This window comes from Dermacentor silvarum, chromosome 4 (assembly GCF_013339745.2).
Source record: "Dermacentor silvarum isolate Dsil-2018 chromosome 4, BIME_Dsil_1.4, whole genome shotgun sequence".
NCBI lineage: Eukaryota > Metazoa > Arthropoda > Arachnida > Ixodida > Ixodidae > Dermacentor > Dermacentor silvarum.
This window is the reverse complement of record NC_051157.2, coordinates 103012522-103030723: the sequence shown is the minus strand read 5'-3', so window position 1 is coordinate 103030723 and position 18202 is coordinate 103012522.

Below are 18202 nucleotides of genomic sequence, written 5' to 3'. Positions count from 1 at the left end.
TCCTCATTGGCGCACTGGTGAAGCATTGGTTTTGTGACATAGCTGGCACGTCCCTGCTCAAAACAAAGATTCCCCAGGAGTAGGTGTTTGTAGGGAAGATAATAAGGGGAGGGGGGGGTTGTTCCACTGTACATTGTTTGCTTTGCGATGGACACATATGGTGAGGAGCAACCTAGACGTACATGCCTAATTAAGGGAATGCTTACAGAGAAGGGAGTGGTTTCAAAACGTTACTGTGCGACAATGTCATCCTCTCTGATAAGACGAATAGACAACTGTGTTTGATTGATCTGAAGGGCCCAGGCAGGGACCTACACCGGAGAAACATTGGCAGCGTCACCAGTACACAAACTTCCACAGCGTAAAGGTTTATCGCTATATACAGACGCGAAGGGCTTGCGTTACCGGCATAGAGGAATGATAATAAAAAACAGCGCTCTGACAAGTTAATTTACCGCCCCTGTGTTTCGCTACGTTCTCCCTTTTTATTATTTTGTGAGACGTGACAAATCACTGCAAATACGAACGAGCGGATTCAGCAGTCTCGCCTTTTATTTGCTGGTGGTAACTGTAGTAGTACATTATAGTACATGTACATAGTACATGTCAGGCGCAGCACGCAAGAGCCGTTTATTACCCAAAGCGTAGCTTCTTCTCTGGGCATTCGTATGCATGACATATATTTTGTGTGTGGAAAGAAAGCAAGCCCGCATTGACAAGCCCATGCAGTTTGCTATCGCCAGCAGCCAAGTGTCGTTTTTCTTTCCTTTTGGCAAACTTCGTCTATGCGGCCCTTTCTGGGAGAGAGCGCCTGAGTTCCTGCGCTGACAGTCCTATACCAGCAATTAAGGACAAAATGCTTGTTCCCACACATTTCTCGCTGTCTGTTAGCCGCTGTGATTATTTAAAGCGACAGAAGTTTGGCGATTCATATTGTGCAGTTTCATTATATCACGCAATTCTTTGCGCTTGTCTTCAAGAAAAGATTTTGCTTTTTACATCACTGCATTTTACAACCATAAAAGGACGCGTCATCCGGCGATTTCTGCCCAAATTTCAGCTGAAAAACAGCTAAGCTCCTGCCTAAATTTAGCCAAAGAATTTTTGAATTTCTCCATATACTCCTAAACAGCTTTAACACTTCTTTTATGGTGCCAGTGCAGACGCACAAATCCATGAATACGTGTTTTATTTACAAACTGAAATTACACACAATATCACTTCAAGATATGGCTTGAGGTGCTTTTACTGATGGAGAAGATGTAAGATCTTAATTTTTTTAAATATTGGCCAGCGACTTATCATGCAGTTGATCTATGGTGCGCAAAGATCGCTATTCGTGTTATTTGCCCGAAAGCGTTGTTATTCGCGTTATTTGACCGAAAGCAGTTTCCTGCAAGACCTCGTTTTGCTTCTTGTACATTCTATCTATTTTATGCCCTTAATTTGTTTTTCAGATAGTTCTGTATTTTCTCTCTAATTTTCACTTGACTAATCTATTTCGTATACTGTTTTATTTGTGTATTTTGCTAGTCGTCGTACTAATGTATAACTCTTTCTTTCCCCTTTTTTTTCGTAATGCGCAAAGCTCGCATTTTTTCATGTATCCGTTCCCCCTATGTAATAATCCTTCGGGGGCCTTTAGAGGTATTATGAAATAAATAAATAAATAGCTAGAGTGTTATAACTACAGTAAATTACTTTCAGCTTCGTCTTTTATATTCTTGAGAGTAGCGTCAAGAAGGCGCTACTCTTGCTGAATATGGTGAGTCTGCTTGAGGCAACGCAGTGGGCATCCATGACGTTGATATGGCCGTACCAGAAGACACATCCTAAAAATGTCATTGCTTTCGTAAACGTTCAGCGCTGGGGAGATGCTAGCCAGTCATTATCCCTGGTCTTCAGCAGTCTTAAAACATAGTTGTTAACATAAGCATGACCGCGACCATTACGAGCCGAAAAGTGTCACCGAGCCTACTGAAGTCATTAGGCGAGAGCCGCTGATCAACACGCTCTGCAGACTGACCTTCACTACGTACTAAACTGGCGCAACCAAGGGCTCTCAACCCTAATGAGTGCAAATCTGTAGTCTTCTCCCACTGTCCTAACTCACTTAATTTTGCCTTTTTGATTTCGGATGTTTTCGTAGAATCTGGTAACTCATTCCAATAATTAAGTAGTACCTTGCGCGGTGACTTCTTCTGAGGCATGCATGTCTCTAACGAAACAATCTCATCGAGCAGTTAACATTGGTTTTCTTGAAGTGCTATCTATGTCATGCCCCCAAACGTGCAGAACTTGTCACTTATAAATCACTGGTGTTTGTCTGTATTCGGCGCCAGTCCCTCGCCTGTCGCCTGTTGAGCTTGGGGTGAGGTGGAGCTTTGGTTCGTCTTCGTAGTCGTTGTGCCTCAAACATGTCTCTCGGTGTGCTTCCGGGTGTCGGAGAGACGTCCGTTCGAGCGGTATGTATCGCGGCTCGGCCTCTTATACCTTGAGCCAGACGATCCGCCCGATCGCTGCCTTCCACTCCGGTGTGCGCGGGACCCCAGGTTATCCTGTGGTCCATTTGGAGGCTTGGTCCTAGTATTCGAAGGACCCTGGCCGGTAGAACTCTCCGAAGGAAGAGCCGGCAGGCGACTTGCGAGTCTGTGAGTATATAAGCTGACTGGCTCTTGGCCTCAGCGTCTCGGATGGCTAGGGCTATGGCCGCGGATTCCGCCGTGGCGCTTGAAGTCGTGCGTACGGACGCTGCTACAATCGGTCTCCCCCGGTTTGTCGCGACAGCCACATAAGTAGGAGTCGCTTTCTCACCTCTGGGGTATAAGCCCGCGTCAGTAAAGTATGTGTCTGCGTCCTCCTGCTTTTTGCGCAGGATGGCTGCTCGGGCTTGTCGCCGTTTCACGTGGAAGTGAGGGTTCATGTGACGTGGGATGGGGTTCGCATGGATTCTTGCTCGTAGATCAGGTGGCATAAGTATGGTCTCGTCTCCGCAGAACTGTGGCGATAGGGGGTATCGTAGTCGTGTTAGCACGGAGCGCCCCTAGGGTGTTGCGTTGAATCTTTCGCGCTGGGCCATGAGTGTGGCCGCGGCGAGTTCTTCGTATGTGTTCATCATGCCCAGCTCGCTGAGGCGGTCAGTGCTCGTGTTTTCGGGCAGGCCTAGTGCCGCCTTGCAGGCAATCCGGAGCAGTTGATTGGCTTGCTCGAAGTCAGTTTGTCGGGCCGTTTGGAAAGGAGTTTACCCACACTTACATATACTGCACAAAATATTTCCTAACAAACACAGCGACAGATGTCCATGGTGCGACTCCACTCCGACACTAGAACACATCACTTATCAATGCACGCAGCGTCCGGCAGACGCCGTCTCGTCGCTACTTAACGGTACACTTAGCAATTGGTCGTGGGAGGCGCGACTCTCCGAACTGGAGTTGGGAAGCCAATTGGCGACCCTCGACCAGGCGCGGCACGCCGCAATAGTCAGTGGGGCCCTGGAAGAGGGGCTCTACCCACAGTGATCAAGCATGATCTTTATTTAAAGAAAGTTGTTTCTCTCACTCTCTCTTATAAATCACTGGCTTGACAAAAGGTTGAGTATGTACCTGAAATTAGGAGCCCACGTCAGTCTTATCCTATTATCGCTCTAGAATTAGTGAAGAAGCGCACAGCTAAATAGTCCATTCCACTTATTGCAGGCTAAAAGTGAAACGAATTAATATAGCTGAGACCAAATAATTTTATCATCATCATCATTACCTTAATAAACATCATCATGTGGCTATATTGTAGTGCATCCCTTGTCTTTTACCCTCTAGAGGGTTATTTAGGGAAATAAATTGATGTGATGTGATGTGCTTAGGTATACGTTCGAAATATTACTATCCGCCAAGCAAGTGTGTCTTATCGCCCCTGATTTTTCATTGTCACTCATAGGGTTACAATACTTGAAACGGTAGGCTCTAGCGCTCCATAATGCGCGAGAAAGGCGGCGCGTTTAAATGACATTGTAACACATGCGCCGAGCTGCTTAAGCAGCTCGCACTATCCACCGTCATCAGACCAATTTCAAATTACAAGAAATCATAGTTGAGATTTAGAATTCGGCCCGAAGATATCATTTTTTTCTACAAAGGGGGTAAATAGTGATGACAGTACCCGTCTGAGATTTGCAAAATACCTATCGCCACTGAAAACGTGCCATAACTCGCGACCTTTGCAGAATAATTCCTAAGATACCTGCCACAAGAATTTTGCCACTAAGAAAAACGGTGCCTTTGGACATTGCATCATTCCTGAGTGACGCGCCGCTCAGGTGATCTCCTCCTGCTGTACAACTGTCGCTAGGTGGTCCGCTTATCGCGAGCAAATTTAAATTCTCGAGTTGGTGAGGCCATTATAATGCCTACAACGGCTTATCTGAAGTCACCACCTTCAAAAACGCATTTCTTAAATAATTTATTTTGATTTAGCATATTAAAGCTCCCTGTCTATTCCAAAATATTTAGAAGAAAGAATTATTTTGTTATCTTAAGCCGTTAAAAAGTTATGACCATTTGTCCAAGCCCTCCTAGACGCATCCGAAACCGAAACTGAAGGTTTCTGATTATACAGCATCTACCATCTCGTCGTAAATGTATCTTCGCATACACATCACGCAACACTAATTTGTTTAAGTACGTTCAAAAGCTTTTCGAAGCATTTTGTGGAAATGTTTTCGATTTATTTAAAAATTTCCACAAGACGGCTGCGGGGCGCTGCGGCACTCTGTCTAATTTGCGCGTGTTTGCGTCTGCGTTATCTGTGCCATTTGTGCTTTTTCTTATTCCACTTCGAGCTCGCGAATTTAGTTCTATCCCTTCCAGGAGCAAGTTATAGTACTCTATGAAATATGGCAAAGTACAGGACGAAAAAAAAAATGTCAACGCAGTGACTCGCCGTGTGTGAAATGCCGCACGTGAGTCTGCTAGAGACGCAAATCTGGCCAGAAAAAAAATGCGTCCTTCAGCTCGCTCAAAAGGGAGATCGTTCCGCTTCCAAGAAGGGCCCAAGCCATGAGCCTGTTGGGTTTTAGACATATTGAACGTTTTTTTATTACATTGGCATTCGGTTCAACTCTTTAACGCCATTTTTCTCAAAACCTGATTTTTTTGCATGGTATAGTTACGCGAACTGTGATATTGTGCATAACATAATAAATTATTAATATTGTGCATAACATTTGGTGTGCTACTTCTTTATATATGGAACTGTGCATTCACACAGAATGACTGAAGATGAGCAGTAACTTTTTATACTACGGTCAATGGTGTGAAAACAAAGCTGCCTGATATCAACTTTATCAGACTTTTTTTATGATAACGCACCTCAGCTTAGAGATGTGGTGATTGTGGTGCTTAGATGCACAGGTTATTGTCCTCATTACGTACCTGCCAAGTCGTGTTTGAATCGCACCTACCATTTTGTAGTTATGACTGTTGGAGCAACATGCACATTTTAGCACATTTTGATTTATATAATTTTTTGGTTTATATTTGTAGCACTTTCATTATTTTAAGGTTTCAAACTACCTAAGCTTTACACGCCGAAAATACAAATCAAACTTTAGGACTACTCGTACAATTGTAAAAATTTTTCTCGAAGGTGGTGACCTAACTTTCACGATTTAACTCAACGCACGTGCGGTAGCTCCTTAAAATATTCTGCCGCGAACAACAACCATTTTTAGATTATTTTGGAATCTTCGACGCTGCCTTCCTATCATTTTTAAAAATTTCTTCTGCATCTCAGAGTTGGCCCGGGTAGGGTAATTTTCAACGTAAATGCCTAGTGACGTCCACTATACTTCAAAGTCTTAATAGGAGCAAGAGTTTTTATGCTACTTGCCAAATAGTATGAATTATGCGAACTTTATCACTCCCTCTGATTACGTGAACTGTCTGAAAGTGATGGCTCCTTGAGCATTTTCATAAGTACGAAATTCCTTCAAAGTATCATTTTGATATGATAATGAGTTTCTACACCGTAAGCTGGTATATGCTCATTCCAATAGCCGTTTCGGTTCGCGATGATGCCGCCGCCGACGGTGTACGCCGCCGTAACCGCTATCGCCGGAAATGCGAAAAAAGTACCCCATTCCCGCCGGGATCGCACCCGCGCCCGTTGCGTGGGAGCCGGATACTCTACCACTGAGCCACGCAAGCACTTGCTATCGGAGCAGACGACCCAAGCCTCCGTCAGAATGGTGGCGCCATCTAGTTAACGTACCTGCAAACGCAGCGTGCCCGACTTGTCAGTTGCCGTTGTAAGGCTTGATCGGGCTCAGCAGACTGCTGTGCAGAGAGCATTACAAGCCGCAGCTCGCCGTCGACGCCGGGCGGACAGTTCAGATCGTCCTCGTCAAAACGAGGCGAACAGACTGCCGCGAAGACCCTGTTGTGCGTGGTGCCCAAATTGGAGCTACTCCTGAGCCCCTCCACTAGCTTACGCTGTGACTCTGCTGCGTGTGACTGTGACTTTTTTAACAGGTTATCATTCACGTCATGATTAATGTTATTGGATATTCAGGTCTCCTAAAACGCACTACTATTGGACAAATATGCCGAACCGGGTGAGTTGGAATATATCCATGATAGCTGCGTATAATGAATGACGACGCGCTTGTCTCTTCCTCTTTCTCTGTCGTCGTTTCCTGTGCCCTGCCCAGCATAAACTCCCCCCTATTCCAAAGATTTTTTTCTGGGCGTCATAAGGCACCGTTTTATACCTTTGCAATATTTATCTAAATATTCAATTTTGCGTTTCGGCCATCACTTGGCATCGTGAAAACGTTTTTTTGTCGTATGTGTGTGTGTGTGTAGTGGTAGTGCGTGCAAGCCTTTTAATTGGGATCTAGGCCACCGGTGAAAGCTCCAGATGTACGCACATAACGCATTGATGCAGTCCACTCTGCGACGTGGATGCTTACGTAGACCTACAGTTGAACAATTGAAAGAATAAAAGAAATATTTTCTGTTAACATGAGACATACGGTGGACTACTGCGATATCTGAAATAGGACGTTATCATTTATGGCCTCGAGGCATTTGTTCCGAGTAAACAGGAAGATGTTATTGAAGTTAAACTGACAAACAGTGTGTATACAGCGGATGCTGGAACGAAGTTGAGGCGTGTTTAAATATAGTGAGAACCACCTTAGTATGCTTGGCCTTGATCATTGTCTTAATTGTGGAAGGGTAGCTGCTTCGATGAGGAAGGTGGTCATTGGCTTTCTTGTATGCACAGATCCACGTTTACATTTCCCCTTTATTCGTGACTGAATCGTACATTATCCTCTCGTTTAAATACTCGTGGTGGCTATAAAAGCCGGCTCCCTCTTGCAACTGCTTCTTTCTGCTTTATCATTCTCTTCCTCTTGTCCCCTTCCCTGGTACCCTGGGCATACCAAGCAGTGTATGTTTGAAGCAAGTTTACTTCGCCATCTTCTGCAAGAGAGACCGGTAGAGTCGGTGGCAGCCGTAGTCCGGGACGGTCCAACATTGCTACGCTTACTCACTCCATCATTCTTTATTTTACTCTTGGAGCGACTGTTGCATATTGAAACAAGCTCTCTGTAGCACAGTGCCAGCTCTTAGTGCGGTGTATAAAATACAACCTGACAGTCACAACAAAAGAGATGTAATTGATGGTCATTAAGCGAACGTAGCATGTACTTGTATCTTCCAGAGATGTTGGATATACACTTGGCTTATTACACAACGAAGGAGCTTGCAAAAAGGACGGAATCAATAAGCGCATTATCTACGCAAAATGCTGATGCATGATAACTGCTCAGACGCGCTTTTATTTTCTTGGTAACATTTTCGCTCAGTATTCTCCTTTGCGTCATCCGCATCAAACCCTCAACGGTAATATTTCGAAAGCTAGCTATGGCATTAGTAAAGTCTCAATGGCGTAGCATATTCAGGTGATCTCAAATTTTCTAGCAAACAAACAACAGAATAAAATATGTTCCTAATTACTTTCGTTGTCATCAAATCAAACCTAGCGGTTCGTTTTCACATCGCAGCGATTCCGCAAGGGCATGAGCACTTGGAACTTTTGGAGTGATGATTCTTACTAAAATAATTACCTTGCCACTTTACCCAGGATACACAAATTAGATGTCGTCATTGCGCACTCTTTCATCATTGATTTGGTGGTGGGCAGGCTTATTTCCGCAAGCTGTTTCTCGCATAATAAAAAGATGAATACGCGCAAGTTTGTTCTTTACATTTAGGCAATACACGTTTTGAAGATTTTAAGCTGGGCCAAAGTGCATTTGCGTTCGCCAGGAGAATAAACAAAATGAGGGCAGGCAACAGATTCGCCACCTTTAACGTCTAAGGAACGTGTCGGCTGGTCTTGACGCGCATTTCCCTGCCCATACACTAGAAAACTAGAGCAATCCACGTAGCTAAACAAGCGCTCGATGCTCAGCCAAATACATCGAGAAATAAGGCTGCTTTCTTCGGGAGAGTTTTCGCAACGTCTTCGATGGTTTCGTCACCAGCGAACGTTCCAAACTTTGCCGCATTTCCAAACTAACGCGACACACTTTCTTTAGTGCGAAAGCAAAGACAGCAGGCACTGTGTAAGTAGCGCACTCTCTCGTCCGGCACATTGCAATGAGCGTAATATCAGCGGAAACATCACCGCGAATAATCTTTATTTTTGAGTTCCCCTTCATATACTAAGCATCATCAGCAGATGCATCGTTTAGTTACCGTGAATTGAGAAAGCACATTGCGTTTTACCCTTTCCTGGTCCGAGAGTATTCTGCAACTCTTAGAATCAAACATTTCGCAAACATCGCAGTAGACCAGACAAAGCGACAAAAATAGTCAAGCACTTTGTTACAGCAACGTATACAAAAAAAGCATCATGAGCATTTGCAAAACATTATTTTAAGCTAACTAAAGGCAGCAATTATTGACTCCAGCTGAAAGCTCGTTGCTGCCAAATACAGCAATGAGCTGTGATTCTACCGCTAAGCGACACTTCACTGAAGCAATCCATCTCATGATGTCTAATGCCCATTACATCCTCGTGGGAACTAGTAAGTTGTTTTCTGATAATTTGACGATGACCATGCATTATTCAAAATCTTATGAACGGAGGCTTCGAACCACATTATGTTATAGTAATGGCTCCTCCACTCCCAACTAGAATGCGTAAAAAAGTCGATTTATTGCGAATACCGACTCAAACTTTCCGTATGCAGCCTAATATTTCCTAGTATTTTCGCCATGCTTTCTGTGCAGTTCTTACGGAACTTATATTTCAATTTTGGCCGTGTCATCATGATTATCATCAGCCTATATTTATGTCAACTGCAGGACGAACTCTCCCTGCGATCTCCAATTACCCTTTATAGCGCTAGCTGATTCTAATTTGCGCCTGCGAATTTCCTAACTTCATCACTCCACATAGTTTTCTGCCGCCCTCGACTGCTCCTCCCTTCTCTTGGTATCCATTGTGTAACCCTAATAGTCCACCGATTATCCATCCTACGCATTACATAGCATATCGGCTATCCGTGTTTGTTCTCTGATCCACACCGCTATCGTCCTGTCTATTAACGTTACACCTAACATTTTTCGTTCCATCGCTCTTTGTGCGGTTCATAACTTGTTCTCGAGCTTCTTTGTTAACCTCCAAGTTTCGGCCCCATAAGTTAGCACCGGTAGAATGCAATGATTGTACACTTTTCATTTCAACGACAGTGGTAATCTCCCAGTCAGGATTTGTTGATTCCTGCCGTATGAACTCCAGCTCAATTTTATTCTTCTATAAATTTCTTTCCCATGATCAGGGTCTCCTGTTTGTGACCTAGATAAACGTACTCCTTCACAGACGCTAGAGGCTGACTGGCTATGCTGAATTCTTGTTCCCTTGCCAGGCTATTGAACATTATCTTTGTCTTCTGCATATTAATCTTCAACCCTACTCTTACACTTTCTTGGTTAAGGTAGTCAACGATTTGCTGTAATTCGCCCCCATTGTTGGTGAATAGGACGTCATTTGCAAACCGAAGGTTCCTGAGATATTCGCCGTTGATTCTCATTCCCAAGCCTTCCCAGTCTAAGAGCTTCACTATTTCTTCTAAGAATTCAGTGAATAGAATTGCAGAGATTGTGTCTCATTGCCTGACCCCTTTCTTGATAGGTAAATTTCTACTTTTCTTGTGGAGAACCAAGGTTGCTGTGCAATCCTTGTAGATATTTGCCAATATATTCAAGTATGCATCACGTACTGCTTGGTTGCGTAATGCCTCTATGACTCCTGGTATATATACAGTATCAAAAGCATTTCATAATTTATGAAAGCCGCATAGAGAGGTTGATTGCTACTCCGCAGGTTTTTCTATTACGTGGTTGATGACATGGATATGATCCATAGTAGAATATCCCATCCTGAAGCCAGTTTGTTCTCTTGATTGGCTGAAGTCAAGTGTTGCCCTGATTCTATGTGAAATTACCTTGCCGAATATTTTATACAATACTGAGAGCAAGCTAATGGTCAATAATTTTTCAATTCTTTACAATTTTCCTTCTTGTGGATGAATATAACGTTGGCGTTCTTCTAGCTTTCTGGTACACTTGTAGTCGTAAGGCATTGCGTATAAAGGGCCGCGAGCTTTTCAGGTATGATATCTCCTCCATCCTTGATTAAATCGACTGTTATTCCATCTTATCCAGCAGCTCTTCCCCTGGTCATGTCTTTCAAGGCCATTCTAACTTCATCGCTAGTTATAGACGGAGCCTCTGTATCCTGATCATGACAACTTCGAATGAAAGTAGCCTGGCTGCTCTGGGAACTGCACAGGTCAGTATAGAATTTTTCCGCTGCTTTTACTATGTCATCGAAATTGGTGATGATATTACCCGGCTTCTCTTGCAGTGCATACATTTTGCCTTGTTCTATGCCTAGTTTTTTCTTACTGATTTCATGCTGCGTCCATTTGTACTGCTTCCTTAATATTTTACATGTTATTATTTCGGATATCTATTGCTTTTTTCTTGTTGATCAGTTTCGACAGTTCAGCGAATCCTATCTGACCTCTCGAGTTTGGCACTTTCATGTTTTGCCGTTTCTTTATTAGGTCCTTTGTTCCTTAGGAGAGCTTACCTACTGGTTGCCGTGGTGCCTTACCTCCCACTTCAATTGCTGCTTCTGAGATCAACCTAGTTACGATTTCATTCATTACCTCTATGTTGTTTTTATCTTCCTGTTCTAAAGCTGCATATTTGTTTGCGAGCACCAGCCTGAATTGGTCTGCTTTTACACTTGCTGCATCTAGGTTGGCCTGTTTCTTCTTGACTAAATTCGTTTTTTCTTTCTTCGAATTGAGAGAAATCATAGGCCTCACTAACCTATGGTCACTGCACTTTACCCTACTTAACACTTCAACATCCTGCACTATGCTGGGATTGGCAGCGAGTATGAAATCAATTTCATTCCTTGTTTTTCCATTACGGCTATTCCAGGTCCACTTCCTGTTGCTGCGCTTCCTGAAGAAGGCATTCATTATTCGGAGCCTATTCCTTTCCGCGAATTCTACCAACATCTCTCCTCTAGTGTTCCTAGAATCGATGCCGTCGTTGCCAATTGCTTCCTCACCAGCCTGATTTCCCCCCACTTTTGCACTGAAGTCGCCCATGACTACAGTATACTGAGTGTGCACCTTTCTCATTTCTAATTCAACATCTTCATAAAACTGTTCTATTTCTTCATCATCGTGACGGGAGGTTGGGGCGTAGGCTTGCACCACCTTCATTCTATACCTCCTATTAAGCTTTATTACGACGACTGCTACCCTCTCATTAATGCTGTAGAATTCATCTATGTTGCCCGCCATGTCCTTATGGACCTTATCCTTATCCTACCCCAAATTCTTTCTTATCTGGAAGACCTCTGTAGTAGAGGACGTGGCTGTTAGTCAGCACTGTGTAAGCTTCACCAGTTCTTCTAACCTCACTGAGGCCAATAATATCCCAGGCAATGCCTGATAATTCTTCAAATAGTCTTGCTAAGCTAGCCTCACTCGAGAGGGTGCGCGTGTTGAGCGTTGCCAGGTTCAGTTTACCTAGGCGGCCTGTCCGGACCCAGAGATTCTTAGCACCCTCTGCCACGTCGCAGGTCTGACCGCCGCCTTGGTCAGGTGCTCCGCAGCCGCTGGGGACTGAGGGCCACGGGTAGATTGTAGGAGTCATGAGGGAGGTAGTGGCTGAATACTGCACCAGGGAGGCCAATTTCTGTTACGGTGAGCGAGTGACTTTGTTTGAACTTAGTGGGCCTTCCTAATTTGGTTGCACCTTGACTAGTATAGCCGCACTAGCTCTGGGCGAATTTTTTTTCTCTTTTTTTTGCCGGTTCAGGCACCACTGCATGCCTGAAGATGTAGTGGACTGGAAAAAAAGCGAACAGAACACTACACGTCTATGCGTACAACACAAAAATCCTCCAACTTAGCTGCAGAATGAACCTACTTACGGCATATCCAGCAACGACTTCACCGACGAAACTGCTAGTGTATCAAATGAATGAATGAACCTTATTCATATACATTATTTGGGAACTGACACAGCCCAGCGCGTAAGGAAGCTAAAGTATGATTTCACATTGCAGAAGCGGCCCGCAAACTTTTTTTCCAAATGTACTTTATCAAGCCTTTCCCAAACTGAAGAAATAAGAACATTAGGTCACTGGCACCTGGCCGTTGCATTCACCAGCATACTCATTCTAGATTGGATTGACCAATAATGACAGGTACAGTACTCTTCCCCCCGTCTCTGGTGCTGCTAATTTAGGCACTGCCAGCACTTTTTGTTATTTATGTGGAAAGAAAATATTGTCCTGAGCAACTGTAGCGCACAACATTCTATATCCACAGAAACCAGGAAAAATTGGGAGCAGGCAGAGAAAGAATATCAATATATTATAATCCGCCCCGTAGGCGCTGTTATAGTCGGTACATCGTCATCATTCTAATTTGTTCATCCGACTTTTTTCATGCCGTCGTCAATGTCGTCCCGGTAGATGGCTGACTGCTTTTTCTCCCTCAGGTTTTTCTTTTTTTTTATTTTTCTTTTATTGTGTCTGTCATTATTTGCCAAGAGTTGCCGTTAAGAGTTCGACGAAATATGCGCATTTTTCGTCCGCGAACTGCTTCTCATGTCAAACCTGAAATAAGTGAGCTTCTTATTTCTCAAGTTTCCGCTAGTATTTTTATCAAATTTTTGTACTGTTTTCTTAGATACTTTTTTCTCGAGCCTTACGTCGTAGAGTCGTTTCACCGCTCACCAACATGTTTGCATTTATTGTGTAGGACAGCACATGTGGCACATGAGTTCAGAACATTTGCCGGAAGCTATGGTCTCTGAGTAAGTTGGTTCAAGAATTTGCCATATTGCCACGTCTGCGATGGCTGTATATAGTATTATAACAACAACACTTTCATAGTCCCTGTATGGGCTCTGTCTGGTAAGATAAATAACATGAGCCAGGAGGACGACAAAACGGGGGGAACTGTTCATCAGTAAGTTGGACAGCTGACTGAGATTATTTGATGCTACTATGAAATACTAAAAATGTGATTGCAGAAACCCTTAAATATGATAATGTACGAGAATAAAACAGATAGGTTATGATATATCAACAAATCCAAAAAAATAAATAAAACCGGTCACGTAGGAAAATGACCACATGACACCAACCTGACTTACTCACCCCAGATAATTTCTCTTACGGTGTCAAAAAAATTAAATAATAGGGTTTTACGCGCCAAAACCACGATCAGATTATGAGGCACGGCGTAGTGGGGGATTCCGGAAATTTGGACCACCTGGGGTTCTTTAACGTGCACCTGAATCCAAGTACTCGGGTGGATCGCATTTCGCCCGGGCCCATCGAAATGCGGCCGCCGTGCGACCTCATGCTCAGCAGCCCAACACCATAGCCACAGAGCAACCACGGCGGGTATTCTCTTGCGGTGTGAAGCAGTTGGGCTCAAAAGGAGAAAGGGAAACTTTCCTCCCGAGTGTCAAAAAGGTTGCAGAACTACTACACCGACACTGACTAAGGCAAATGCCGCCGTTTTCCCAAAGAAAAAAAATTGTTGGGGTAGAAAGTTGACAGAAATACATTCAAAAGGAAGACGTATAAAATAAATAAAAGGAAAGGAAAAATTGGGAGCAAGCAAAGAAACAATATCAATATTTTATAATCCACACCGTAGCGCTGTTGCAGTCGGTCCACCGTCGTCATTCTAATTTGGTCATCCGACTTTTTTCACGCCGTCGTCACATCGATGACGCTTTTCGTATGAAACGTACATCTGCTCTACAAGCAGCATAGTGCGTATATCAGTTTGACTTCCGTTACGAAGCTTTCGCGCTGAGGAAGGAATTTCGTCAATCCTAACTCACGCCAGTATTGCACTCGTAAAGCAAACTAGGTTTGCCTCGTAAAAAAAAAAAAAATGTAGTTGCCTTTTTCTCAATTTAGCTGCATAACGATTCTCCAAGAGGCACCCTTCCATTCTTCCAAATGGCTTCACGTCTGCTTGCGGTATTTTTGTGCCATCTTCCACTCGAACCGACTGTGTTCGAAAGCGCACATTGTAGGAAACTCCTGTCGGAGATCTGACAGCTGCACATACTTAAAATATTTCAACGGTATTCTACATGTTTAGAAACCCAAACAAGACAGTTATTCATAAGAATGGTTGTACAGGCTTATCAATTATTTACAATACGTGCGGACTGAGAAACGAAAGGCAACTTGATTTATAAATTTCTATGAATTGCAAATAACGCTCATGAAACGCAATTATGCATCACTGAGGAGATTGCTTTTGAGAAGCCGCCAGAACTTGACTATCTGAAAGCCAGTGAATCCTCTTGAGTAATTCAGAAAACAAAACCGTGTTTTCAAATGATCTGCACGTGCCACTCATGAGAAATAACAGCACTTCATTTTAACACAGAGCGTTATGACAAGCACAGCCGAAAAACTGTTTCACTCTTCAGCGGTGCTATCTATCCCGGGTGGGTTATCAAGACATATATTTTGTTATCGTACAAAACATTTGCATTCTTTGATACGCGGAATACCAATTGAATTACGACTGGCTGAAAACATTCATTCGTACAGCCAATAGAGAAAAAGGCCTGCCTTATCTGAGTCTTCAATAAAACGTTAAATAGACCAATGAACAGTATTCTATCTCTTCCTTATTACAACAGCAGCCGGCGAAATGGAGAATAGGAGGGGCGCGTCAGAGAGATTTCTCGATTGCGCATCGGTCATCCACGTGCCGTATTTCATATCGACCTTCTTTATGCGTAACTGCTTTCGTATTTTTTTTGTCATTTCGAATAACTTGCTTTTGCCGTCTGCAAACCGTGATTGGAAAGCTTCCCGCTGCACTGCTTCCGGCCCGGGAGAATAATACTGACTGCACAGCCCGTGGGATAATTTCTTTGTGTGTAGATCTCGTGAATCCCTTGAGAAAACAATTGTAGCACTACTCGCTTCTTTACGCCTACCGCGTTCACGAAGAGCGAACATGCGTAAACACGCACACGTGGCCGGCTTAGCTTCCGCAGCCTTTTTTTTTTGTTCTATCAGCTTACTTTCACACTCTGTTCACAGAAGTTAGGAATATATTTTATTATTGCGTCGCTCCTCTTCCTAGTCGTTGTCTGCCTGTGAAAGCGAGAGGACACGGTGAGGTTGTGGCAGTCGTGCTTTAAATTTCAGAGCATTAAAAAAGGAATTATTGGACCTTGGAACATACGCTTTCTCTACAAAAGCCATTCAAATGCATGTTCCCGGGTAGGTTTGAAAAGAGGTTCGAACACCAGTGAGAGACAGATATAGGAAGTACAAAATAACAAGAAAAGAAGAGAGAACCGCATATGCACATTTAAATAAATGCGGGTAACAATGATTCTGACATTACTTGAATGCCCCACAATAAACGCGAAAATCGACTAGAATAAACAACGACAGAATAACGACAGAACTCGCTTCTACAAATAATAACCAAAAAAATGGAAACCATAGTAGCGAGTGGTGCTATGTCTTAACACAGAAACAAAGTTGCGGATGAATATTCAAGAATCTATATGCTCCAACTTTATTTCATTACTATAAGAACGCGTTCGAACTTGTTTTTTTTTTTCATTGACATGATTACGCACAAGGCCATAGAAAGCGGCCCATCGAGGGCTCCTCAAGTCTACATATTGTTGTGCACCAAAAAGATATTGTTATTGACTCTGGCTTTAGGCCCGTCTTCTCCTACTTAAAGATGGAACCACTTCTATGTTATATATTTTATTTACGAATTCCTCGCAGGCTCCAAATAGGAGTATTATGTCAATGGAGACTATACATAATGTTTGAAAAAAATACCCCAGAAATGATAAAAAGGAAACATAACAATGTATTAAAGAAGGGTTATTTATAATAAACGTAATGTACCAAGTAATGTAGCCTCTACTGCAATTTATTTTTTCATTCATTCCATTTGTGGCAAGCTATACCTTAGGCAACTGAAGAAAGCCCAGGAAGCTGTTTGGCAGCGAGACTCCCAACTTACAAACAGTGTTCCTTCTCTTGAAATACTGCAAATAATACATAAATATAATATTGAAATATTGCAAGACGAATACTTGACCACGATAACCTTCAGGAATCCGAGTTCATAATTACCTGGAACCAATTTTGCTGGTCCAAGTTCTGCGGTGCCACGAAGACGCAACAATTCCGGCAGAAGCCATCTGAAGATGACTATTGTAGTTGATGTTATTAGCATTGATGTAATCCTAAGAAGGCACTGTATTGCCGAAGGCACCTTTATTAAATCGAAGCTTTCTTTGCTCCTTCCTTCGATTTTTCCGCTGCTGCTATCGCAGTGTTGCAAACCATGTCAGGGGGTGGCTGAGAGCACGGAGGGAGGAAATGCGTTTGCATCTTTCCGTCGTGCTGAAACAATACTCTCTGGAGCATTCTGGTGGAGAATTAGGGCAAAATAAGCAACGCTTATTTCGACTGCACAATGATGTCTCTACCAAACCGAGGCTCGCCCTCTGCCATAGATCCGTCATGAGTACCCGTACGTGCAAAAGTAACAACCCAGGAATCGTGTTGTGTTGTGATTCAAACCCTCTAATTTTGTTGGATGACACTTTTACCGTACTGGATTAGACGGAAGGGATAAATACTCCCCTAGTAGTGCGTATTTGTACGGTAGGTGGAAGCTACGTCTCTTGCATAAGCATGTTTCACACACTTGTTTGACCAGGAAGGTTGTCTGACTGTGTTGTAAACAAGCGCGTGGTCTCGCGGTCAAGTGACGCCACATACAAAAGCATCAACGGACGGTACTGTGAACACACGTGCACAAGCAGGCAACGCCCATTACATAAACGCAAACAGACACGTATACATGCAGGTGACTGCTCAGGGTTGCCTTACAGGGCGTCAAGACTATTCTCGCCACTTAGTTTGCACTTCAGTCTAAGTAACGCGGTGCTGCAGGTATAGTGTCTAGAATCACTTTACCTAAATCCGACAGGCTGGGTATCGGAGACAGCTACACCCCGTGCAAATTAACATGCGCATTAGCACCAGGCCACTCATGGAAGAGGGCGACTCTATAAATTAAGGCGAATTACTAGGTGGAACTCCCATTAACCATAGGACGGGAACTTAAAACACTCGAGCGTCATCTTATGCGGATCTCCAACACGGCACTTTCCCTCCGGTCAAGCAAGCTTCTCGGATTTACTGCGCTGCTTTGAGGCTACATAAAGAAATGCCAACGCCACAACCTTGCGGGGCACTAGGGAAACTTCACTGAGTTTGCAAAGGAGATTGCATTGTCTGGTAATGGAAGAAGGGAAGTTACGAAGGAGGGAAATATATTTTTGTAGAAAGGGTCCTCTTGGGGTCCTTCTCAGCAGAATTCTTGTTTTGTTACTTCTGAAGGAAAATGCACGTGGGGCAATGCATTTGACCTCTTCATATCTGCTGCGGTGGGATTAGAGTGCATAGGGGAAAGTAAAACGGAGAAAAGCGCTCCTAGCGGCATACTTCAGCGTCTCCTCGCCCCAAGAAGCCCAGAATGAGCAAGTCAGAGGTCAAGACCATG